The sequence below is a fragment of the Falco naumanni genome, chromosome 6 (genome assembly GCF_017639655.2).
Source record: "Falco naumanni isolate bFalNau1 chromosome 6, bFalNau1.pat, whole genome shotgun sequence".
NCBI lineage: Eukaryota > Metazoa > Chordata > Aves > Falconiformes > Falconidae > Falco > Falco naumanni.
The window spans coordinates 84651151-84676302 of NC_054059.1; the positions used below are offsets into that span (position 1 = coordinate 84651151).

Consider the following 25152-nt stretch of genomic DNA (forward strand, 5'->3'; position numbering starts at 1 on the left):
ACATTTAACCCCTATGGAGATAAAGTGAAGGAACTACTGTAGCAGACTAGGTGAGACAACATAATTTCAGGTGATTTTCTAAGTTTACGAGATCTCAGTGTCATGCTTTGACTAAATTTCTAAGGGGAGAAGCGCTGAAGGGAAAGAAAGTGCTAATCCTATAGCTGTGAACGAAGGATGTTCTGAGGCAGAGTTAAATTTCACCAGAGTGTGTGCTTGAAAGAGAATCATCTTTAAAGGGAAGCCACTGTTTCTAAAACCCAGATCAGCCCATTCATCTGCAACCATGCCAGTTGCCCACTGACACCCACTGTAGCCATGGGTACTTTAAAGCAGTGGCCTATTTTCACACTGCTTAGCATTCTGCATAAAAGTCCAGAAGTTTTGTCCAGAGTCTTTAAACGAAGCAAGACTAGACTTGGCTTTGCTCGCAAGTATTGTCGCCAAGACCATTGGATGTCAACCCACACGGCCAGGCCAAAACCTAATCAGGTAATTAGTTTCAGTTGAATATAGCGTTCCACGCTTCCTTTCAAACTGTTCTCGTGTTATTCTGCACCGATGGCTGCATTTCAGTAGTAGATAAAACAACTGATCCCCATTGCTTTGTGCTTTCTATAGAAAGAGGAGGAAAAGACACAGGAGTTACAAGACTATACCTTCTAGGGGTCTCCACAAGATGCCTTATGCCAACGCTACTCTTCTACTCTTCTCTTGAAACGCAAGCCCACAAAGCAATTGTGATAACTCTACTGTTCTTCAGGGAGGGAGGCTGGTCCTTTTCAGCAGGGATATCGCCTCTCGGGTCTCATTTCTCTGATCCTGGCAGGGAAAAGGACAACACAGGTCCTAAGCCACATCAGAAGGACAAAGACACTTTCCCCCACCCCTTCCTCTTTTCTATGGTAAACCCCGTCTTACCACACCCACCCTTTCCCATCACAAAACGCGAGCTGAAAACGTTTCCCTTTTGTGTCAGGGGTGGGGTCAAGTAGAAATCCTACGTAGGAATTCAGGAAAGCTGACAGAGGGCTCACAACTCAAACTCTACAATATAGAGAAATATTATAGTAGTTTTCTAATTACTGGAATAGTTTTATGTAGGCACGGAGAGCCATTCAACAGAGTAAGTAGGATTTATTCAGTAAGTCTACATTTATAACTAATAAAGCATTATTAATCAAAGCCACTATTGTAAGGTTATAAACGAAACACTGCAGTACACGTTAGCAAGTACTTCTACAGACAGGTAGGAATGCACCACCTATTTCTGTCAATGATCCTTATCAAACCTGGACCTTAAAATGTTTACATAATAGAATAATAATCTATTTTACACTAGCAGGTCAAATGTGCATCCTGTCAGATCGTGGAATTTCTAATCACAGGGTTGCCCCTTACTAGCCTGCAAATCACCCCTTTCTAAGCCCTGGCACACAAACCCCCTATTCAAGCAAGTAAGGGTGCAAACAAGGTCACCTGGTGCCAGCAACATGCCAAGGACTACATATATTTTTCGGTGCTCACGTGCAAAGAGAAAAGAAACCTCAGTATTCTCAGAGACACAGAACTTTTTGGTAAACACAGTCTGAATGCAAAGCAACATGGTGAATGCCGGCTGCAGACAGAGCGGGACGAGAAGGAAGACAAAACGTACTGGAGAAGAATCTGGCTTCTGGCAAGAACAGGGCAGTTCTGTCCTACTTAGATGTCACAGAACTGAACAGGGGGCTGAGCCCGAGCAAGCCAGAACTGCCTCGAGAGACCAGCGCCTCTGAAGCTTGCAGAAACGCCAGCCCGGGCCCACCGCCCCCGCTGCACCTGGGGGTGCCCATGGCCCAGCCAGCAGAAGCTCCCGTGGGACAGTTTTCAGCTTCCTTAAGGGTCGTTGCCAGCTGCTGCCAGTCCCCCCCCACCCCTTTTTCCAGTGTGTGAGCGGTGCAGAAAATAACCTTAGACTAGACACCAAGCCAGCCCTAGCTGCATTTACATTTCACATGCTAAGTTTTTATCTCTTTGAGATAAGGAAATCAGCGTCAAGTATGAGCTCATAAACTCAACAAACCCATCATGCTGGGGCTGGGCTATCAGGTACTCGGGAGTGTAAAAAATCCTTGGCCAAGGAGGCAGGAACACCAGGACACAGCTCTGTAATTCGGGGACGTCAGGGCACCCATCTAGGAGGGGAGACCCAGGATCGCTGTGTCTGGCCTCAGCTTTATTTCGCCTTTGTATCCAATTACTGTGTAACATAAAATATCTACCAAGGCAGGCTCTCTCTTGCGTAGTGACCTTCTGGCCCTATAACTCACGCATTCCTGAAAGCAATCCAGCTCCGGAGCAGCACAGGCAGCAGTGTAGCCCCCGAAATAGCCTATAGTTTGGTCGTTAGGGCACCTCTCTGGGAACTGAAGTGTTGGATTTAACCTCAGAAGTCAAGTGCACATTTTCTGGAGAAGCCTCCCAGCGCAGAAGCCGGCGCTATGGTCGGCAGGGTAGGGCAGGAGGTAACGGCACCATCCATCTGTGCCCAGCGACTGCTCCACCGCTTCCTCTGGTTTGCAAAGCTGTCACCAGTTTCTCAGCTCAGGGTGCAGTTTCTGACTGGGGATTCCTGTTTCACTATCGGCCTCCTTCAGGGTTGCAGGTGGATGTAAAGAGAGAGAGATGTAACCTAAAGATTTGTGATAGTTTTTTCAGCATGCAGCACCTGCACAGAACCTGGCATTACCAGCACTCGTGGAAGCATCCAGTGCTCTGATACCGGTTTGATACAATCACCTCCCCTTCACCAGGTCTTCCTGGCAGGAGTTCAGAAAAAAAGCCCCAGCCAATAATTTAAAAAACTGAAAAGATACCTCCAAAACCTGTCTTTCCTACCGTGGAACTTTCCTACCGTGAAGCCTAGGATGGATTCAGCCTGTAAACGCACGTGGAAGAAGAGCCAGTACTATAAACCTATCCTACACCCATCAAAAGCACCGTGAGAGCCAATAAATTCAGAGCTACTTTCCTTTTAAAAAATTATTCATTTAATTAACAGCTGAAGAGTTTGCCTTGGAAAACGGTTTCTGGTCAACTACCAGCAAAGGGCAGACATTATAGGGTAGATTAAATCAGGTACAGTTCTGTGGCACGGTACACACACGGTCACATTTGACCATCTGCATCACTCTTTCCCAGTTTCTATCCTGCAAACTTCAGAGACACAAGAGATCTCCTTTGGGATCAGCTGTTCAGCCGACTGTGGGAATCCCTGTTACCAGAAGTTTTTCTGCTCCCCCCTTACTTTCCTGTTAGACCTAGTCAAAAAAGAATCCGTATAAACCAGCTGTATGTATATTACTGTAAGAACACGGTGTACATGGTCAGTTCTCAGCATTTAAGATGGGACACAAGAAGTGTTCCTTGAAGACAAGCCAGGCAATAACTTCTCAAAGAACTAAAACTTGGCTTTAGCAACAGACGTGGGAAGCCAGGAAATATCAGATTCTCTACCAGGAAGCCAAAAATGCTATTTATTTAATTTATTAATGGTTAGGCATGATTCTAATGGTACAATGTTTGCATAAAGTCTATACAAATCAGGCATCTTTGTGCAAGGGAGGCATTTGGTGAAAGCTTCTCCCTTTTAAGTATCCTTTGGAAACTATTTGTCCTGTGTCTCAACGTCAGCAGTAACAGAACACTGTACTGTATCTTTCTTTTCACAGAGCCATGGGCCTCTTAGTAAATCATTCCATCATTAATAGATTCTCATTATTAAATTGCCAAGACTGAAGCCAGCCACAACAACAAAACACATAGGAGGCGGGGGGGGGGGGGATGAAATGAAGAAAACAAAGCAAAAGCCAGTAATGCAGCTAGAATGTGTTACTCTCGTATTCGGATACAAAATCTCTGCTTTTTAGCAGTAAAGAAGAGTTACCATGTACTAGGAATAGTAAGCAACACTTTAAAACCACTAAATGCAACACCGAAGGGAATAATTGTTTAAAAAACAGTAATTAATGCCATTACAACCAAAAGTTTTTCCATTCTTGCCCTCTAAGAACCTTCTATAGTGATTTGAGAGAAAGCTATTTCATTGCATCACAGCCCTAGCAGTAGGTGGTAGAGGCAGAAAACATTTCTTTTAGACTTAATGAACTCCTTGTACCCTCACTGGCTGGCTTGGATGAAGATCCTTCCTCCTCTCCATCCTTCCCGCTGCCCCCCACCAAGGAGATCCGTCCTTCTCGCTCCCTGGCGCCGACACTTCTCCCCCAGAGAGGCCCAGGCATGCCCATGGGGCACACCAGGAAGCCTGAAGGGAATTAGGAAGGTTTTCCTGCACCCTGGACACTCCAGGGACCATACCGTCCTGTCCAGGCTCTTGTTTGCGTTTTGAAAGGGGAAGCAGGCTGGGTTTCACCGATGCCTCAGGAGAGGACAACATTTCCCCCGTAATGCCATTATAAGAATTATAAGTTCTCCTGGTCAAGACAGTTCCTGAAGACACCACATGTAAAATATTGAGAAATAGAGTACATCATCGACAAAACTGAAGTACACTGAGCAAAGGACAACCTGCGGGGACACTACGCTAAGATGAAGCTAGCTGAGAGCAGCTCAGGGGTGCTGCTTCATACTAATTTCAGCTCTCACTATAGATTTTCTACAACCCAGAGCTTTATCTTGAATTCTGCCTGAAGAGGCTGGAAGTTTAGAATTCCTGATCCATACACAAAAATGTAAGAGGAATCAAGGGCTCAACCAATTACTCCTGCCACATCCACCACCGTGTAATGTGTCAGATATGTTATTTTTAGGACAGGAGCAATTATAAAGAAAACTTGAAGGTAAACTCACCCTCGGCACCAAAACTAACCAGCTCGAATGTTTGGCTTTTCCTTCACATTTTGTCCTCTATCCTTCTTATCTACCTTTACTGCCTCCAGAAATGCATGTTTATACCCGCTGTACCGTTCCTTCCTCCAGAAACTTCAGACAAGCCCGTCTGACACAGGTTGGAACGCAGCTGCTCACTTCATCGGAGATCGCGTTACCCCACTGCTCCTCTTTGCACTGACGTCCTGCCAGGAAATATATTGATTTAAATACTGTATTACTGATCTATGGGATTAGGCTCTCCACAGGCTGAATCCTTCTTATCTTGCATAGCTTCTAAACCTGTGCTTCACTTTATTTTTTTAAGTAATACTAGTATTGGATGAATTGAGGTAAGTTTCTCATTTTTTAGAGCCAGGACAAGCAGTTTGTGAGGAGAGTCACTGAAAATTTCATTAGCTGAAATATCAGTTTTTATCCATTATATCCAAGATATGAACTGGAGTTCCAGAAGACTGGGTGGGGGTCCGGGGCAGGGGGAGCATTGGTGAAGCCAGCCATGGTAATTTTCTTTGAGATACAGTCACTAATACTTACATCCATGATAAATACCAATGCGTCCCAAAAAACACAGACATATATAAGAAATACAATTACTAAGGCAATCACTCAACTAGAATAAAATAGTGAAGGAAACCATGCTCTGAGTTTGCTTGGTTTTTTTAAGGCTAAATGTTAGCCGATTAATACAGCGAAGCAAGACTCTATCAACTTCATACTGCCCTGTATTTATCAGTACGTAACTGTGTCAGCATTATTCATTTTAACACAGGAAAAGTTAAATAAAGAGGAGGAAAAAAAGCTCCACGAAATGTAAAAGCTAAGCCATCCTACAGTAGTTCTGGTAACGCCGCAATGCCATTTTTCGGGGAACATGAATACGCAGAACTCCACTTGAACACTAACAGGTAACTGGACAAAGGCTTTTTGGAATACTATTCTGATTAAAACTCCTAAATTTTGTTGCAATTTCAGCTTCAGGAACTTGTGGTTTTAGAGCCAACCACAGACAAATGTCTGCCTGGTGAGCACATGTGAACTGTCCCAAGCAGAGTGAGATGTCCTACTCAGAAGTGTCTGGGTAGTCATCAGTACTGGCAGCACATGCAACACTGGGAAAAGAAGGGGGAGCGGGAGGAGGGAAAAACCCACAAAATAAAACCAGATTTCTGCTCTCTGTCCATAAGGTTGATTTTCTTTCTCCCAACCTGGTTCTGGAGAATGCTACAGTCAGGGGGTGGGGAGGAATAAATAAGAAAAAAACTCCTTGGATACAAGGAGACTAGTTTTTTTTGGAAAGGACTGAAAGTTAGTTCTTCTACGAATCTAAAAGATGCCTCTTTGCAAGAGTGAACCACGTTGAAAAGATACTTGTTCTCCTTCTCGGTGCTCCTCAGCTTTTCAGCACGAGATAGAGAGCCCCAAATAGGCAAGTCAGTTCTGTTTTCACACGAACGTTTTGTCCAGCAAGCAATAATAGCCTACTTTTAACTTTATTCTTCTGGGCAGAAGGCAGCTGGTACACTCCCATTTGGCAGTGTTTCATTCAGGAGAAAACAGCAGACTTCTGCCCTTGGGAAACGAAAAACTAAATCAGAAGGGAAGCGGTGGCTTCAGCAAATGTCTTCATTTGTGACCATCCCTCAGCCTGCTGGAAAGGAGGACAGTCAACACAAGAATGGGGAAAGTTCAGCATTTAAATACAATAGCTCATTTCATTGCTTCCTCACTGGAGAATCAATACTACAAAAGACTATTTTGCAATGAGTAGTCTCCATTATATTTTTGTTTTTTGCATTACAACAGAACATAGAAATCTCATCCAAGACCAGTGCCTGACTAAGCAACACAACTTCAAATGTTTGTAGACTCACTTGGTGAGCAACATATGGTGGGACCAGAACTGAGCACAGAGGGGAACTGACTTACTGGAGGTCAGAAACGAACTGAGAATGGACCATTTCCAACGTCTTTCAATTGCACCGCATGGCACCAATGCTCTTCTTTCTTCTGATCAATCCAGATTTGCTACCCTTCGGCAAGCTTTTCTTTAAACATGTTATAATTTTGTGTATGAAAATGGTTCTGTGTGAAAATTTTCAATATGGTTTCCCTGAGTTTTGATAGAAGGGAGATGGAGTTAGAAGCTTTATTGCTTTGTAGTGTCAAACAATGCACTACTTCCAGCGCAGCGCACACGGCTCATTTTCCAGCTCACAGGAGAAGACTATTAGTCTTCACTACATGTGCATTACTGTACTCACACCACTTGGATTTGGATGAGATCTACTCTAGAAGAAAACAGAGGCCTGTACATTAGAGGATCATAAAAGTGCTCAGAAGAATTTCTGCTTGCTTCTCTTAATGGGCAGAAGAATGCAATTGCTTCTAAAAATCAATAGGTGGCATGTTGTCTTGTATATGAGGAACACTAGATAAATCAAGAGAAAAGGAACATTCACATTTTCCAGAGTTTCTGGTAGACTCAGATACTTCTACTCATCAAGCTCTCTATTCAAGATTCTACCCTGTTACTACGTTAGGTCTCTCAAGTAGTCAAGTTCCCATTTGAAAAATCTAAAATTTTATTGACTATCTAGTGTTTATATTACGGATTTCTGTAAGCTAACATCCTATTTATAGAGCTGAAAGACAGACGGTTCAAAGAAGAATCACTCTTTTCTCAGTGTCCCAAGGCTAGTCTTTCTAACAGGCGGTATGCAAATTCCCCCACACCCCAAACTTCAGCTGCGTATCCCACTCTTTTCTAACACGCCACCTACCACAACCATTGCAGCTGTATTTCCATAAAGTTGTCCTAAAAATGGCATAGATTTACTGCTTCAAGAGCTTTTCATTTACATTTATCTCTGCTTACAAATCTGCCTGACAAAGCATTGGTCTCCTAACTAAAATATACAGCAGTTGTGGGGACAGAGGGCAGACGACCTACGCTAAGGAGCAAATAAAACAAGTATTAAGCCCATTAGCCGCAACCAGGTCTATGCCACGCACATATGTACGTTGCCAGAATGATTAGTTTCACAGAAAAGCTTTTTCCTCCTCAGTGAAGCTAAACCTAGGGAATCCTCTCATCCTTCCCCTGCCCCCCCCCCCCCCCCCCCCCCCCCCCCCCTTCGGTTAATAAGCAGCATGCTATTCCACATCTGATAGTTCCCAAAAATTACATTTTTTTTTAATCCAGCAACCAAATTTCAAACAAGTTGGACAGCAAGGCAGTTTTGAAACTTCTACTGCATTACACTATGTGTGTTTTCTCCCAAGGTATACAGGAAAGCAAGAAAAGCCTTTCAGAAAACGGGAAGGGGGAGGACACAAGCGATGGATACGGCAGTTTGCTACCACAGGAGGTGAGAGTGGTAAAGAGGGTGTTTAGGGTTACTGCGGTGGACTGGCGCACCCAACACATCCATAGAAAACCAAAGTTCATGAGCTCTAATGTTCACCTGTAATACAAGACACCTTGAAACAACAGTGGGTCACCTCAAAGCTTTTAATCTATTTTCTTGCTCAGGGTCTAAGATGGCCCAACAGTTGTAAAACTTATCTGTGCCAGCGATAGATGGAAGCCAGGCAGTACCGAGTCACTGCCACACACCACGCACGGTATTACCCTTGGGCTGATCCTGTAATATTTTGCATCCCTTTCTGTTCTCAAACTTACTTGGAGAGTTACAAGATGTTTTCTTCTTTCCCTAAGAACACCAGGCTTCTACTCTGCTTCCTTCTGCAATTATTGTTTGTGGATTAACTAATGGCCCATCAGAATCCCCATGTAATTACCTTTGTTGCAAAGTTTAACTTGGCTGTGGGCTTTGTTCTGAAAGGAAGCCTGTTCACTCCAGGTCCCACATGAGAAAATTCAGGTATGCAACCGAAATGCAGTTTAAACCTGTGAGGGCTGAGAAGCACGGCAACCACGTGCTCTGAGGGCTGGCTGTACGTGCGCATCTGCAAGTTGTCCTGGTTTCAGCTGGGATGGAGTTAATTTTCCTCCTTGTAGCTGGTACAGGGCTGTGTGTTTGGATTTAGTATGAGTAATATTGGTAACACACTGATGGTTTAGCTGTTGCCAAGCCGTGCTTACCCCAAGTCAAGGACTCTCCAGTTTCCCAGGCTCTGCCAGTGAGCAGGCGCACAAGGAGCCGGGAGGGAGCAGGGCCAGGACAGCTGACCCCAACTAGCCAAAGGGCTATTCCACACCACAGAGCATCATGCCCAGTATATAAACTGGGGGCAGCTGGCCAGGGGATGCCAATCACTTGACTTTTCTTGGGTTTGTGTTTTATTTCTCTCTCTCTCTTTGTTGTCTCCCTTTCCCTTATATCATCATTATTATAGTTTATTTCAAATAATAAACTGTTCTTATCTCAACCCATGGGTTTTACCTTTTTTCCGGTTCTCCTCTCCATCCCACCAGGACCGGGTGTTGGGTTGAGGGGGGAATGAGCGGCTGTGTGGTACTTAGCTGCTGGCCAGGATTAAAGGGATTAAACCATGACACAAGTTTGTAGACAAAGGTGACATTTGGAGTTCTAAACCTTCAGAGCTATATGGCTTCTTGGCCACCCTAGTACTGCATCAATGGATGTCTGGATGGAAGTTCATCAGTTTGGAACTACTCTGATCCTTGTTTTCAAGCTGTTTTGTGAGATAACCATAGGAATTTAAATTTATTTCACTATACGTCTATTGGTATTTCCAAATTGTTACGTTCCAGTAATGTTTATGACTGCCACAGCTGTCAGATGGACTAAAATAAATAACAGCAGCTGATGCTCAACAACTATCAAAGGTACAGAACTTACCAGGTGCTGTAATGTCAGGAATAAAAAAAAAATTGTGATTACCTAATCATGTTACCTAATTATGTTGCAATAGCAACATAAAATGCTAAATACCTAAACATTTCAGTAGCACTTTCTAGCTATACTGGGAAATGTATAGCGCACAGAACGAATGGATAAACTCCAGTTTACTCACTGTTATCAGCAGCGTGTGTCACTTCACCAAAAGATGAATTCTCAGTGAAATGCAGCAGGATGACCTGTACTACAGGAAATTTCACATCCAAATACTGGAAATTTACCCCACCCCTCCCACTTCACACTGACAGCAACACGTGGCTGTCCCACATCTATGTTCTTGTGGCTTTGATTCATGCTCTGCTCAGTGATTCTCCTCCCGTCATTGCCTGAAGAATGTAAATATTTGTTCTGTCGGTATTCTGGTTTACAGACTTGGCCCATTATTGAATATGAAGGCTGTAATTCAATCATAGAAGGATCTGTTGCCATGCATAAATAGGGATTTTATGTTTTATGACTTAGGCTTTGCAGAGCAGCCGTCTTCCTACTCACCTCCCCCTCTCCTTGCCCAGGACTGAATTATAGTTCTGCCTCTAATTGCAACCCCGTATTATTCTATTTCTCTTCTGCTGAGAGGAAGACCAGAGCTATCATTCTGAACACACACCAAGCCACAGGAGCCTGGATGAGGTACTCTAATGACAGGTCCTCCTACACAGCACATTTACAGTCTTTCTGCTAATTAATTTGATTTGCTTTGTCTAGACTAACAGAATACAGCAAGTTATGCTCGTTTAAAGGAGGACTGTTAGCCTTTTGGTTCACTCCAAATGAGGAAGAAAGAAGAGTCAATGGACTGGAATCTGGGGGAGACTAACTTTGCCCTTGACTACACCATTGCTTATGTTTTCACTTGACCAAGACTTTGTCTCCAGGAGAACCCGAGACAGCACTATCATCAGAGGAGAGACTATAATCAAAATCAGATATCATCGGCATGCGCATGGCAAGGCAGTGGCAGTTACACAGAAGGATTCTGTCTACGATGCACCGCAGTCAGCAGCTTTCTTCCTGGCAATCACTTGGCATCTACTGTTCACAGCTCCTGACATCCTCAGAGGGCTGAACAAACATGTAATTAAAACCACACACAAGCTGTTTTCTTCAGACTCCCTTCACAGAACGAGGGGAGATTCAGTAGCGTGCCACTGGACTAGTACATCAGAGGCAAAGCTGGTGATGGGAGTTAGAGTAACTCCTCACCATCTGGAAGTTGAGACCTTCGTTGAGTAGTTTTGACAATGACTGAAACTGTGGAGCTGAAGAGTCTCAGAGTTGAGCTGTCAGTCAAATATAGGACATGGGACATGGGAGTGATGCGCGAGAAACAGATGAACCAACTTGGATTTGAAAGTTCAGCCTTCTGAGTCAGGTGGGCAGATCCAGTTTTAATATCCAGAAAGAAAAGCGACAAGGAATCACACTTATCATATAGGTGCACCGTGGAGTGGAATGAGTCCATACATTTCTTAGGAATGGCAAATACCTTCCCCTATGATGGAAGAAGAAGAAGAGGAAGGGAGGAAGCTTACAGAGGCAAACGCCAACCTCTTCTGCTCAGAAACCCACAGAAAAGTGCCAGAGCTCCCCTCCTGTAGGCAACTTTAGGATCATTTTTTTTTTAGCCTTGGAAGCTCAGTTGCATTTATCATTTTGCAGCATCAAAGAGGGGAAAGATTCCAACTTTGGGAGTTCCTGGCTCAGGGATTTCTATTTGACTGCTAGTAACTGGGGACCCTCTTTATATAAACACAAGTAAAAGACAAACAGCACCCAGAGGCTCTTTATTAACTTAAAGTGACCTTGGTTTTTTTAGTGATTGGCCATAAGCCATTCACACTGTGTCACCACAGTTAAGGTTAAAATATTTTTCCATTACTCACGCTTTCAAGCTCAGTAGAAGTAGACAATCAGTAAAAGGAAATCTGAAGATTCTTCTCTTTGGCTCTTTCAGCAAGCTATTCTCAGAAAGGTCAGGGAGGTATCTCGGAAAGTGTTAGCCAACATCTAGCTATAAATTTCAGTGTGAGATGGCAAGCTCCACTGCTCTTCCAAGTTTATTCAAAGCCTCTTCCCCAGCTCCAACTTAGGCAGCACTTCCTTGAATCTAGAGCAGACAGATGACACCTCTAGTAATCTTTGATGACCTCGTGTTACTACATAAGACATCAAGGCTCCCTTTCATCCCAGTGCTTGACTTGATGGAGAGCAGTGACTCATCCAAGTGAAGTGGCCAATGGAGCTTCCCTTTTGACACGACTACAGCGTTAGCTACTGGCTAACATCTCCGTGTGTGACCATTAAATGCAAAACTTTGTGAAAAGGAGGAACGAGTGATCAGAAAGCTTGCTCATTCATGGTTTGGGGTGGGTTTTTTTTCTTATTGCAGAGCAGTCAGAGAACGTGTTGTGCATTACAGTTTATGCTGTTTTTACTAATCCTACCATTTCAGTGTGGTTTCAAGCATTTATATGGATCTTGCTGAAGCAGCAAGGGCGGTCGATCAGCTGAAAGGTTGGGCAAACTCCTTGTAACGGTTCTCCTAGCATTAACACAGCTTTGTGTTGGTGCTAGAACTATTACAACTAGTTTAAACTTGTATATACAACTCCATAAACCATTCAGTTGGCTCAGCAACCGCATGCCACCTGTTCCACGTGCTAAGGCCCGCTGTAGTTGGTTAGACCAAATAAGATCTCCCCAAGGAAAACGCTCTGATCCATAGGGTAGCTCTGGTTCCCTCTGAGTGATCACACACACAACTCACACATTAATTTAGAAGTGACTTAGACCACAGGTACAAACAACTCTATGCACCCATGCAGATGGCTCTTTCTAGACTTCTTCCTATGTCTTGACTAAACAGTAGACTTTTTAAAGAAGTTATATGTAATATGGGATTAAGAGGACTGGAATCTCAAATAAGGCTAGGTGGAAAATATTTTCTGACACCACAAGAGCTAGACATATTGAAAGCCTCATGCCCAAACTGGAGGAAAAAATACATCCTGACCATTGGCCTATGTTTCCACTTAACATCAGCTGAACTATTAGATTCTGAATTCTTCCTTATTTTCCTTCTGAAGAAGGTGGTGAAGTGAGCAAAAATTGGTTTTAAGATAATTTCAATGTAAAATTATTAAACTCTGAAAAGCCAAGAAGTCATTTCACACAGCTAACATGGAACACCTTTTTGTCTAAGTAATGGGAAAGCCCTAAAAAACACACATCAATTAAACTAGAACCTTCAGGTGCTTTCACCCTAAAGATGCTGAATTCTCTTCCTGTGAAAAATCAACTTTGAATAAAGAGTTTTGATCAACACTTCTCCTGAAAACTTTCATTCCCACTGTGTGGAGAGGAAAAAAAAAAAAAAAAAAAAAAGGTTTCAAATCTGAACCCTTAGGGCCAGCTACTACAATTTGTGTAGCATGATGGTCCTCAATAGGTCAAGAATAAGCACAGCCCCATGGGGGTTTTTATGCTTGTATTTTGAAAGGAGGCTCAGTAAAGAATTTGGCTTAGCAAAACAAGACTGCGCTTCCTCTCTTCCCTTACTTAGTTTCAGAACAACAGCTTTTGCTTTGAGTGATTATTTCAGCTTCCGTAATTTTTCTCCAGCACAATACTGTAAAGAAACTCTACACGGATCAGAAAAGTGATTTGGGCAGCATAAGAACACGGATAATGTCAGAGCATCAAACAGAAACACAAAAGCTATTAGGAAAAGCACTACCAAAAATGCACCTAGCAAAGACAAAGCTAAAAGTAGCTCACCTGTCTGAAAATCTGCTAATCTGGCAAAAAATGGTTTACTTAGGGGACCCCAAGAAGCTCCTAATTAGCACAAAGACAAAGGAATACAAATTTCCAAAACTCTGCTCATTAAAACCACAGGGCACATTAGAACTTTTTTTTCTTCCATCCCACCCCCAAAATCAAACTTGCTTTACAACATGAAAGACATAAAAGACATCAGAGCAAGTGCATAATTCCATATCTACATATTTGTTGTAAGACCGAAGGGGAGGACTCTTAAGCTTATCTAAAAAGAACAAAAGGAGTGCGAATTAAATCATTAAACTGTATGGTTTAAGCAAATGTACAACACAATGGCACTGCAGACTTGAACAGGAAAGGAAGCAAGAGAGGCACATTTGAATTAATAGAAACAGACTTGAAAATGCAAGCTACCGAGTGGATTTACAGCACAACTGGGCAGAAGACAAAGAACTCACCAAGACACCACGGTTTTATCGAGGTCCTCTCTATGCCTGTTCTCCGCCCTCCTTGGAAGAAAATAATTTATTTGTTTCGCGCTGCTTGCCAAATCCATGGCAAAGCATCTAACAGAAACCAGAGATGAGATATGAAGACACTTTAGAAATAGGCGACAGGGAGATACATGCCACTTGAATCAACGTGAGCCATCCAGAAAACTCCTGTTCCCACACCTACAAAGCCTGCCGTTTGATTTTGGGCTGCGCCATCGCTTACGTCTCTGTACACCGGCGTCTCTGGGGCTCCCAGACGCACACCTGGGTAGGTGGCCATGCTGCCTGCTGCCACGCACACAGAGCCAGGCAAAGCTAGGGAGCCCCTCGGCAGCTCCCTGACTGTCCTGCTTCGTCACGTGTGTTTCACATACACCCTACCAACACCACTGAGTGCAAGGTGAACAGCATTAACTACTACCAGTCATCCAACAATTCAGCCATTGGGCCATGCTGCTTCTCTTTCTCATAACCAGCTTTGCAACAAGATCTTCCCCATTTATGACCATACGCTCAGGGTTTCAGTAGCCACATGAACTGCAGAGAATCAGACTCACATCCCCCCCCCCAAGAAACAATCACCTCTAAAAACTGCAGAAAAGGCTGGTGAGAAAGCAGGAAGGACAAAAAGGCATTAGCCATACTTTCTGGTAAAACTGGCTTATTATGTTGGGAATAAACATAAAATTCCTGTGCCTAAAGGAAATTATAATACCATGGCCAATGTTATATTTCTCTGACTAGGCTCTGTGATGTGGAGGGTGAAGTCCTGATTTAAGCTCCCCAAACTCTATCATCCTCCCCAACACTTTAATGTGGTCATTTATTCTAGTTTTTTGAATCCAAATGAAAATAATCACAGGCCAAAAAATAACCACACGCCTTTTCCCTCTCCATTTTACGTTCTGATAAGAATACTGCAAGTTGTGGGTTCAAACACATACAACCAGTTGTACCTACTCGCTGTAGAACAGTGCGATCCCGCTTTTCAGGCAGAGTAACGGCACAGAGAAAACCCTGTGTCTAACCTTGAGAAATAACCAAAGCAGCAATTCATGTCAGCTGGACGTATTTCTGACTGCAACCCATGCCCCCTGGCAATAAAGCTTAAACCACCTCGTGCTGTCACCCAGCCCAGGGTTCCGTGAGCCCCCCTGCTCCCGACGCCCCCCCAGCACACACACACACACTCCCTGCTCCCTCTGTGCCAGTACTAACAACCTTGCAGCCACACAGTCAGCAAGACAAGCTTGCTGATCCAGCCGAAAAGTTTTTTTTTTGTTGTTGTTGTTGTTGTGCCAGCTGCTTCCCAACCGCCTGCAGGATCAGTGGGGCCGCCGTGCCAGCGCCGGGCTGCTGTGCCCTGCCAGTACCAGCCTACAGGCAGGCTGCCTTCCACCAGCTGGGAAGCCACACCTCGATATTCCTTCCAAACCGGTGCCTGGGAATGCTGTCACCCAACTTACCTGTTTCAGGGTGGAGGAGGCTAATGTAACTGGAAAGGTGTGGCTGATAAAGGTGGCGTTGATTGACAGAGCTGCGTGCTTTTGCTTCCTATAGATGTATGGCCCTTGTATCTACAGGGCTTGGTGTCAGGACTACAGTCTGCGCCACAGCAGTGAGAGGAAATAAAATAATAATAATAGAATGCGGTAAGTAGTATCATTTCAGATGCCCAAGGGCATCCCAGATGTCTGTATAGGCTGGCACATCAGAGACACCCCCTCTGGGAGATGCGTGCTCCTCCACAGCAGCCTCTGAGCCAGGTGAGAGACATGGGGTACCCCAACAGGCACCAGGCACGTCTGCTCAGGCAACCAACTCTCTGCCATAACCTCATTCTGCTCTAAAGGCACAAGGACTCGAGTTTTTTGCAAGCATCTTAAACATTACAGCTCTTACTTACGACTAGACTTCCAAAAGAGGTGCGCACCATCTATCGCGACTCCTCAATGGATCAATGGATGGGGTACTTAAAAAGATCCTCTTTTTATCTTACCCTGAAAACATGCTCTGTGACTGTAGTGCAAAACTAAATACTAAACATGGAAAAAGAAGCACAAAAATGTACCCTAACTGCTGCATCCCACTGTCTGATTTTTGAGTGTCTTGACTAAACACCGCCACCGGTCAGACTGCATAGGGATAATCTACATGATGTATGAAGCACTGATGCCTTCTGCTTCACCCTTTCTCCATTAGTCACATGCCCCCTCATCCTCCCTGCCCTAACATCTACCCTTGCTCGATTCCCCATACTTGATCCAGAATCTAGCACTGAAGATTGTGGCGAGGTGGCTCTTCCTCCCTTGTGTGAAGATGCTACATACTCATGCAATTAGTGCACTGCAAAATTAAGCAAACCTGAATTAAAGGAGAAACAAGTGATGTGGTTTGGTGAAAGCTGGAGAAAACAGTTTTGTGTTCTCTTTTCACATAACAGATGAGCCAAAAATGCTCATGAGACAGAACCAATCTGCTGGTTAATAACCTGGAGGAAACAAATATCTACCAGAAGTTATAACACAATTTGAATGCAAACACTTGTCCAACCTCCCTTTCAGAACAGAGCACTGAAACCCTAACAAAAGTTGGTCCCTTGTTCCTGCTGTTGAATCCATACGGATTTTCACCCTCACGAGGCAAAAGCACAAGTTGTGCGTGCACATGACATGGTAAGAAGTGGAGTGTTGATGCTAATACATGAAGGAGGAAAACAGGAGACAGGTTTCCATTCAGCAGAAGGCTGAAACAGCACCTGACCTGTCGGGGTCTGAGATGAAACCTTCAATGCCAAAGAGCACCAGCTCGTCTCTCTGCCAACCAGTCAAAGGGAACAACCACCACAGTGACCAGCCAGCCAGAGGGGACAGGCTCATCCACAGAATCTGTGCATTAAGCTTACACCTTGTTACTGAACGAAGGCATGTTTGTTCTCCAAAGCCCGGACCATTTTGAGTACCACGTGGGCTAACATCTTCCAGTTAACTCCAGCTGCATGCATGCATAAAAAGAATATACTTACTGATCAACAGACAGGACTAAGCTCTCATACAGGTATGAGCTCACACCATTTTAGTAATTAAGACACTGATTAAGAGAGGACAGCTTTAAACTAACACTGTAGAAGTTAGGCAAACGCTTAATTGGCTTCCTGCATTCAGGTCCAAAAGCCTGTTGAAGTTACCAGACCTTAGAAGCAAGCATGATAATGGACCCTACACACCAGCAAGGCAAATGCATCAGGGAACACACCCTACCCGTTTGTTATTAAAGTTAAAAGATGGAAATTGTATTGAGGTTGAATAATTTGCAGTTTGGATCAGATGGTATTTAAACAGGTAAAGCTGTCTGCCATCTCAAATGCATAGCTCTTATTTTTAATCAACTGCCTCGAGTAATACTTATTCCTCCTAAAGGAAGCCTTAGGCTCTGTACTTCACCGACAGCTTTTTTTTTAAGTCAGCTTCCATACACACACCCCAAATTTTATATTGTTTCTGTGTGCACTGATGTCTCCCACAATGGTCATCACAGTAACACGGCTGCCCAACACATCCCACAGTAGGACAAGAGATTCCCAAGCACCTGGAAATTTAAAAAAGTTCCAAAAGCAGAAGCTAACCCAACTTATATGCAAATCTCAAACACCAAACCCCATCAGGTCTATGCCCACCACACTTTGTTGATCGTACGCTGAGGCCATGAAGGATAAATGAAGGTTCTATTTTTGGACTTGAAAACATGGCTGCACAAATACAGAAGGGGAAGCAGCAGCTGATGAGCCAATTCTGAGCACCACACTTCAGGAAAGCCATGAAAATTTCTAGAGAGGAGGCAAGAAAGAAAAATAATAACATTTATATACACAGAAACTATAACCCAGTGTGGCAAGACTGCAGAAACCAAGGATCTTTCATACAAAGAAGCAAAGACCAGAGGAGGGATGTTAATAGCTTTCAAATGCTATTGCAAAGAGCGAAACAGTATGTCTATACTCTTCATGGATGCAAATGCAATAATGTCAGCAAATAAGATTTCAGACAATATCCTTATTAGCAAGCGCCATGATACAGAGAGTGAGGCATTGGAATTGATTTGCCTGCGTTTGTAGACTCATCATCAGAATTACTAAGGAGAAAGTGATGCAAAAGGAAAAAAACCACACATCTGCCACACAAGACATCAGATAAAATGGACCCTAACAGGCAGATGAGCCAGATGACTTCTCAAAGTCCCTTTGATTCCCTTTTAAGTAGATGCGCCTATATATTATAAAGAACAATTACTGTCCTCCAAAGAACCATCTTTTTAATAGTTTTTTGCCCAGTTTTCTGTCATCTCTTTTCCCTTCCTAGGCTTTTAGGTTTTGTGCTAGCTGTCGCAAAAAAAAGGCATCATTCTGCAGTACAGCTTAAGCTACATTTGCTATGGGGTCACTAAAGCACTACTCAAAGCCAGCCTTGTATGTAACACGCTGCAACCTGCTAACTGTGAACCTACCAGGCTTACAATGCAGATACTATCAGATGCTTTCAGAACTTTAAAGACTCCATTTGACTTCTTTTGCTGTAGGCAGAACAGGTAACATTGGTTTAATGCTCCAGAACGTCTTGGGTTTTCCAAAATTTAAGTAATTTAAAGGAAATATTGCCTAGCTGATTTGTTGAAGAAGAATGCTATTTATAAGCAATTAGAAAATAAGTTAGGTTTCCTAAACCATATTTAAATACCCATAAGACACATACACAGTTTCCCACATAAGGCTAATTTGTGCACGGTTTTAAACTGCCTTTGAGGATTGAATCCAAGGCAGAAAATTCAAAACTGCTTAATTAGCCAGTGTGGGTAGACAATATCATGCTGATACCATGCCAATATCATGCCATATGATGCTTTTCCCTACTGGTTCCTTCGGAGCCAGAGGGACAGACACTTTGAACCAAAAGGTGGGCAATGGTGCTGCTGCACCGGCCGATGGAGCAACCAAAGTCCACAACCAGCAACTGAATGGGGCATCTGAGTGGCCTCAGGACGGCAGAACAGGCTCAGGAACAACCACCTCCTTGATGATCTGGGGAGTTGAAACTAGATCATCTTCAAGGTCCCTTCCAACCCAAACCGTTCTATGATCTGAGGCCAACCGCAGAGGTTTGCACAGACCAAAACATCTGTATCGTCCTTGTGACAGCAAACACCCAAATTCCTCTCTATTTGTAATACTTCTAATTAACAGGTGTGGAATAGTTTGTCAACAGCTGTCATCACAGAGCTATGGTATTTGTCCTACAAGCACAGCAATACCCTGTGAAGATGTACCCACTGTCCAACCCTCCCTCTGCCACAAAGCACAACAAATAAAAATAATTGGAATTGTCATCAAACAGAAACCGAACACACACTGGAATAAAACTCCAGTTTCCCATCTGCCTTCTTTATCCTCCTCAAATAGAGATAAGTTCTGAAATGTGATGTATTTACTGTTTCTAATTCCCTAAAATTAGCCTACAGAGTAAAGGTGTCTCCTTGACATTTTCCCTGTGAGGAACTGCTCCTCTACCTAGATACAGTCTAATATTTCTGATCACATTAAAGAGGCGGGATGATATTGCAGTGTGTTATCTCCTAAAAGCCAGGAAAGTGTCACCCACCTGAGAGCAACGTACACCACCAATACAAGTCATTTTTTACTCTGATTTACTCTTATTATTACTTGTTTAATTTTATTTGATAACTATAATCCAATTCCCCTTAGTACTGCTATTCCTGAGAGAAGCCAGTTGCTCTGGTATGTTTTTGAAACCAATGCTACAGTTACACTGCTGTAACCCAGGGCAAAGGCATGATGGAACACACATAGGTATGTTCAGGTTCTAATAAAAAGCGCATCACTCACTGCCAAAGAATTACCATAGGACTGAAACAAAAGGAAAGCTTAATACAAGACAGAATCCTGAAACAGGTTAGTACAGCGAAGGATGAGAAGATGCTGCAAGGCTTCGTGCACTAGACACTGCTGCAACGTTTTCTACCAACAAGAAGCTCCTCACACCTTTCCACTGTGTCCAGTAAGCTCTGGGGGAAAACAATAGGGAGGGAGGGAGGATTCTCTGAAAATATGGATTTAAAAGTTATGTCAGAGGATTTATTTGAGAAATAAATAAATTTCTTTTTCATTACCATCATCATCACCAGCTTCATTAAAGTGAATAGAAAAAATTATATTTTAATTCAATGGAGCCAATAACTTTAACTGTGGGAATATCAATACAGTATCCTTAAGATTTAAAATATACAGTCATTTAGACCAGGCAAGGATCTGTCTTCAGATAGACTGACTGGTACTTCACACAGTTCAGATGGACAAAAAAAGTACTGCCGTTAAAAACACTTGATCAGTTTGAAGTAATCAGCAAATGCTTACAGATAAATTATTGTGACAGCTGGGGGAAGAAAAAAAAAAAAAAAAAGAACCACACCAAAAATGTTTACCACGAAGTAACTTAAAACAATAGATTAACAACATTTATACCCTTGGAATATCTTGTCATTCCAATACAAATTATTTTTCATTTCCATCATGCTCTTTAGTTATTTTGCATATTTTAAATTATATTTTACTTTTGATTAATTAAGCTTCAGCTGGCTATAAAGGTGGGGGGGAGGGGGGGGAGGACAAGGGAAAACTCCACAAATGCCTCTTTTCTACCTAGTGTATATCTAGCATATATATAGGTATATATAAATCTAGCCTGGTTAGTCCTATATCTAACCTACATATATGTATATATAAATCTAGCCTAGTTAGCCCTAACCTAGGCTACAGAAGCCCTTGGCTCTACAAGGGCACCAGTATCTGAACAGGTTCTATAAACTGTGGCTAAAAAGGCATCATCCCCCAAAGGTGTCCGTAAGGCTGAACAATTTCCCTCTTTTTAAAGATGTCCAGGCCAGCAACATGCTGTAAGCCAGTGGTAACCCCAACTTTTCTGCTTTTTCTTGCTTTTGCAATTTAGCAGGCTCACACGGAACATCCAAGAACAGAGCAGTCTCCCACTACCTGCCTTTCTAAGAAGTTTGCGCCTACAACAGTTAAGTATCAACACACCACAGTTAATGAGCTCCTCATGTTCTCTTTTTCACAACCTGAAGTATTAGCATCTAGTGAGAATGTAAGGAAGGAGCATTGTAGGCAAAACATTGAGGTCAGTGAAGAGGGAGAAGGAGCTGTAATACTTTTTGTCTTTTTTTTTGGTTTTTTTTTTGGGGGGGTGGGTGGGATGTAAAGAAATGAGAAGTTTTTCACTGCATGACTGCCATATATTCTAAAGCAAGACATATGGAAGTGTAATTGGAATCACCCCATACCCAACTGACTTACACTGCCGGCTTGAACCAAATTAAGATCTGATTAAGGTTTACTTCAGAGATACCAGACCATCTGAAGTCATCAGGTTCAGTTTCGGCGGCGGTGACAAAGAACTGTTTTTCTAAAACAAACGGTGGCTTTCCCCCAGCGTGTGCATTAATTGCAGGCTTCATAACACAAGTGTCTTGTTTGGTCCACCTCCTGGCTGGAAGCAGGGAGCTAGTGCCAGTTGGCTGTACCAGGCAAATCATTTAAGCAAAGAAGGGCTGATCCTAATCTCTCCTCATGCAATGCTAATACAGTATCAATGAAGAATTCCGTATCTGTGTTGCTTTGTGTGCTCGGCTCCCAGCTGAACTTTGGACTCGTAAAATTGGTTGTTATACAGGACTTTCTCATCTTAAAGTAAAATCATGTTCAGTGACCCTCAAAAGCATCCGGGAAATCCCAGCGGCCTCGGAAAGGCTCACCAGCTCTGAACTGTGACATTCTGGCTACTGGCACCAGGGGCCATTCCCTACGTAAGGGTTTGGCAGCACAGGGGAGGGGGTAAAATGTGCTAGCTGTACTTTGGATCTAATTACATCTTCTTATAGCTCTGAGGATTTTATCACCTTTAGTTCCAGAGTGTAACTTAACCTATGCATTCAACCCTCATAATGATCCTCCTCAGCCTTCAGCTGCACCTTTTTCCTTACAGAGGGAACATCTCAGCAGATACATCCAAAGATTGGAACACTAAGAAGCATCTCACAGCATTGCTTAACTTTCTTTCCCCTTTTTTACCCCCAGCACCTCTGTCAGAGCCTGCACTCATGTGAGGCAGGGGTCTGGAAACATTCATTTCTTCAGTATTACCTGAAGTTTAATAATCCCCCACCTTGCCACACTGACTGATGTACACCGTAAGCCTAAACCCCAAATTCTCCCTATTGACACCACAAGGAATACAGGTGCCTGCCTCACCTGTGGGAATCCCTGATGCCAGTCATCTAATTTTTATGTTCTTCAACAGCCCTTACGGTGACATTTCTACTGAATTATTTAGGTCGCTCATTTCCACACTTAAAACCAGCTGCTTTGGAAAATCAGAACTCGCACTTCCATAATACTTTGCAGCTCGGTCCACCCAGCACTTTCAGTTTGTTTGGAAGACATCTAGGCAGGTCACCACTAAACAGTTTACCTTAGCTAGTACTCTCCTGCTTCCCTGCAAGACTTAGCAAGTCCAGACTCCTGTCAGCTTAATCTCTCTTCACAGCTTCACACACTGAGCCAGGACCCTGCAACATTCTTTGTCTTTGTAATGCTAAGCAGAGGAAAGTCTAAGCACTCTTAAGACACAGGTTTCAGCTGAGTTGCCCACCATGAAACAAAAAGTTTGTGGCTCCATGTTCCCAAACTAGCACTCTAGACAGTGTTATTTGTAGAATTCATTTGACCTTCACAATAGGCCAGTCTTCTGCATAGTGAAAATAGGTGGAAGGAAAGAAGGCAAAGGCTACTTTTAACCTCCGTGTATTTAAGCAGCGCCAGAGGGGCCAGATACATTTCAATTCTTCTTAAGTTACTCAGAGATCATGCTGAAACATCTAGAGTAAAAGCAAAGTGCTCCTTTCGTTAACTTTTGCATTTGTCAAGGTTTTATTGCAAGTCACATGTAGATGCAAGGTTGGGCTAAGATGCATATTGTAAGTAAAGGGTAAGCTGATATGAGAAGGTGACCCTTCTCACGAGTGGCAATGTCACAGTGGTTCTTGATTTGTGATTTTTGTAGTGGGGCAAAACAACACAAACCTCTGGGCAAAAAGAGTGAAAGAAAAAAAAAAAAAAAAGGCTAAACACTTAGCTTTTCGCTCCCTACACCCCTAGTATATCCCGCAGAGCAGCCCAATGAACACAAGCAAGCCAAAACTACAAAAGTACAGCCCTCCTCTTCGCAGATACCAATAGCTGCTGGCTTAGGCTCAGACTCAAAAACATGCCAACGTTTGCCTTTCTCCCTTTTCTCCAGCCCATTCCTTCTGCAGACCCCTGACTACAACGTTGCACCAGGCAACCAGCTGTGTGCCACAAGGTGATTTGGAAAGAGCCTGCTGTCTCAACATCTCATGAAGGTGGCTAAGTAGTGACGAAGTAAATCATCCCTCAAAGAGAAATCAATAGCGAGTAAGTAATTGTATCTCAAGAGTTAAGATGCAATGAATACTTGCAAAGGTTGCACAATGTAAGATCTAGTAGCAGTTTGACATGGGTTCCCCCACACATGCTTCACCAAGGAAACCTATGGAGCAACAGAACCCATTTGACTGCTTAATGAAAAGCCTTAAGAACAGCAAGTTGTATGTAACTCCTAGAAAAGGATTATATCCTAAGAGATTGTTAGCTTACAGCCAGGCACCTTACAGTAAAGATGCACTTTGTAAGTATATCTTAGGAAATGGGTTACATTTCCAGTTTAAAAATATTTTTAAAGAACAGTGAAACAGCAAAAGAGTGAGGGGAAGAGTATGTACTGCATAAAAAATATCCTAAAGGTAATTAAAAAAAAAAAAAAAGAGTTGCTGAACACACCACCACCACCACACACACACACACACTCTGAAGCCACGAACAGTTTGGACTCTGATGTGTAGTTCAAGCTGACAGACCACAGAAAACCTTAACTCACTTTTCAGCTCCATCACTATTTGCATTTTTCTCTTTTTCAGTTACATAAAAGCATTAATCTGTTTGGATTGTCTTCTTGAATATACTTCATGGCATGGCATGATATCTGTCCTATAAACTCTTTGAAAATACAGCTTATGATGTTTAAAACCTTCTATTTCATTAAAAGAAATTAAGATAGCTCCTAAAATGTGCAAGCAGGAGTTGTATATTCTGAAATCCAGGCTGTAAGTATACAACCCTTAAATTTTCATAACTTCTTGAATAAATAGATCCTCTGAGGTTTCCCAGATCAGATATATTTTAGAATACTTAGGCTATCCAAAGAATGTTTTTGCTGCTCTGTGCAATTAGAGCTGAAAGTGCATTTATCTTGCTATAAATAAGGTGACTCTTAAAGAATGAAGTTCAGAAGTGTTAATGTCAACTCTTCAGTGGACGTATCTTTGTATCTCAGTATCTCAAAGTACCTCAAATTTGCAATTAATTTTAACCTTTGTAATATATGCAAGTCAGAAAAACCGATGGAATAACTCCAGAAAAAATTACATTATTTTTATCATAAACGCTAAGTATTTACATAGCTGTTTTTAAAGTTACCATTTAAATGTGATGTTAATTGAAAACACCCCCCAAAATTACATGAAGTATAAGTGAAATGTTCCAGAACAATCTATTTATGGAATAATTCAGTTCATCAGAAGCAAATCCTCTCCTCCCTACTTTGCAGTACTTGGGTTTAGATACACTGCTTTCAAAAGAGAAAAGTGCAAAGGCAATTAGCTGTTGTCATCCCTTTTCTTTTACAGCTGTAGATAACCTTGAGCAAAGCATAAACAAAAGCTTTGGACGTTCCAGGTTAGAAATGTTAAATAATGAAGATAGCAGAGCAATGTACAATGGGCAGAAATTCCCACTGTACAGAAGGCACAGTTAACACTACCTTTTTTTTTTTTTTTTAAAGTATAAAAGTATTTTTACATTGCCTTGAAGTAATACGCTGTTCTACTCCTCTGTGCAGGAATTAATTTAATCCAGTGTGTGCAAATCTGCATTAGAA

The 25152-nt window shown here is 42.7% G+C and overlaps 1 protein-coding gene across 5 annotated transcripts in view; it reads right to left on the bottom strand.

The window, feature by feature from the left end:
* GREM2 (gremlin 2, DAN family BMP antagonist) overlaps positions 1 to 25152 on the bottom strand; it is a 41032-nt gene that overhangs the window by 4380 nt on the left and 11500 nt on the right. For 2 of the 5 annotated variants that reach the window (XM_040598631.1, XM_040598629.1), the window contains exon 2: positions 660 to 822. The exons of 2 other annotated variants lie outside the window; for them this stretch is intronic. The gene's annotated coding sequence lies outside the window, so the exon portion shown is untranslated. Of the gene's footprint in view, positions 1 to 659; positions 823 to 4965; positions 6370 to 25152 lie in introns of those variants that run through there. One more of the 5 variants, XM_040598630.1, reaches the window with a different exon arrangement.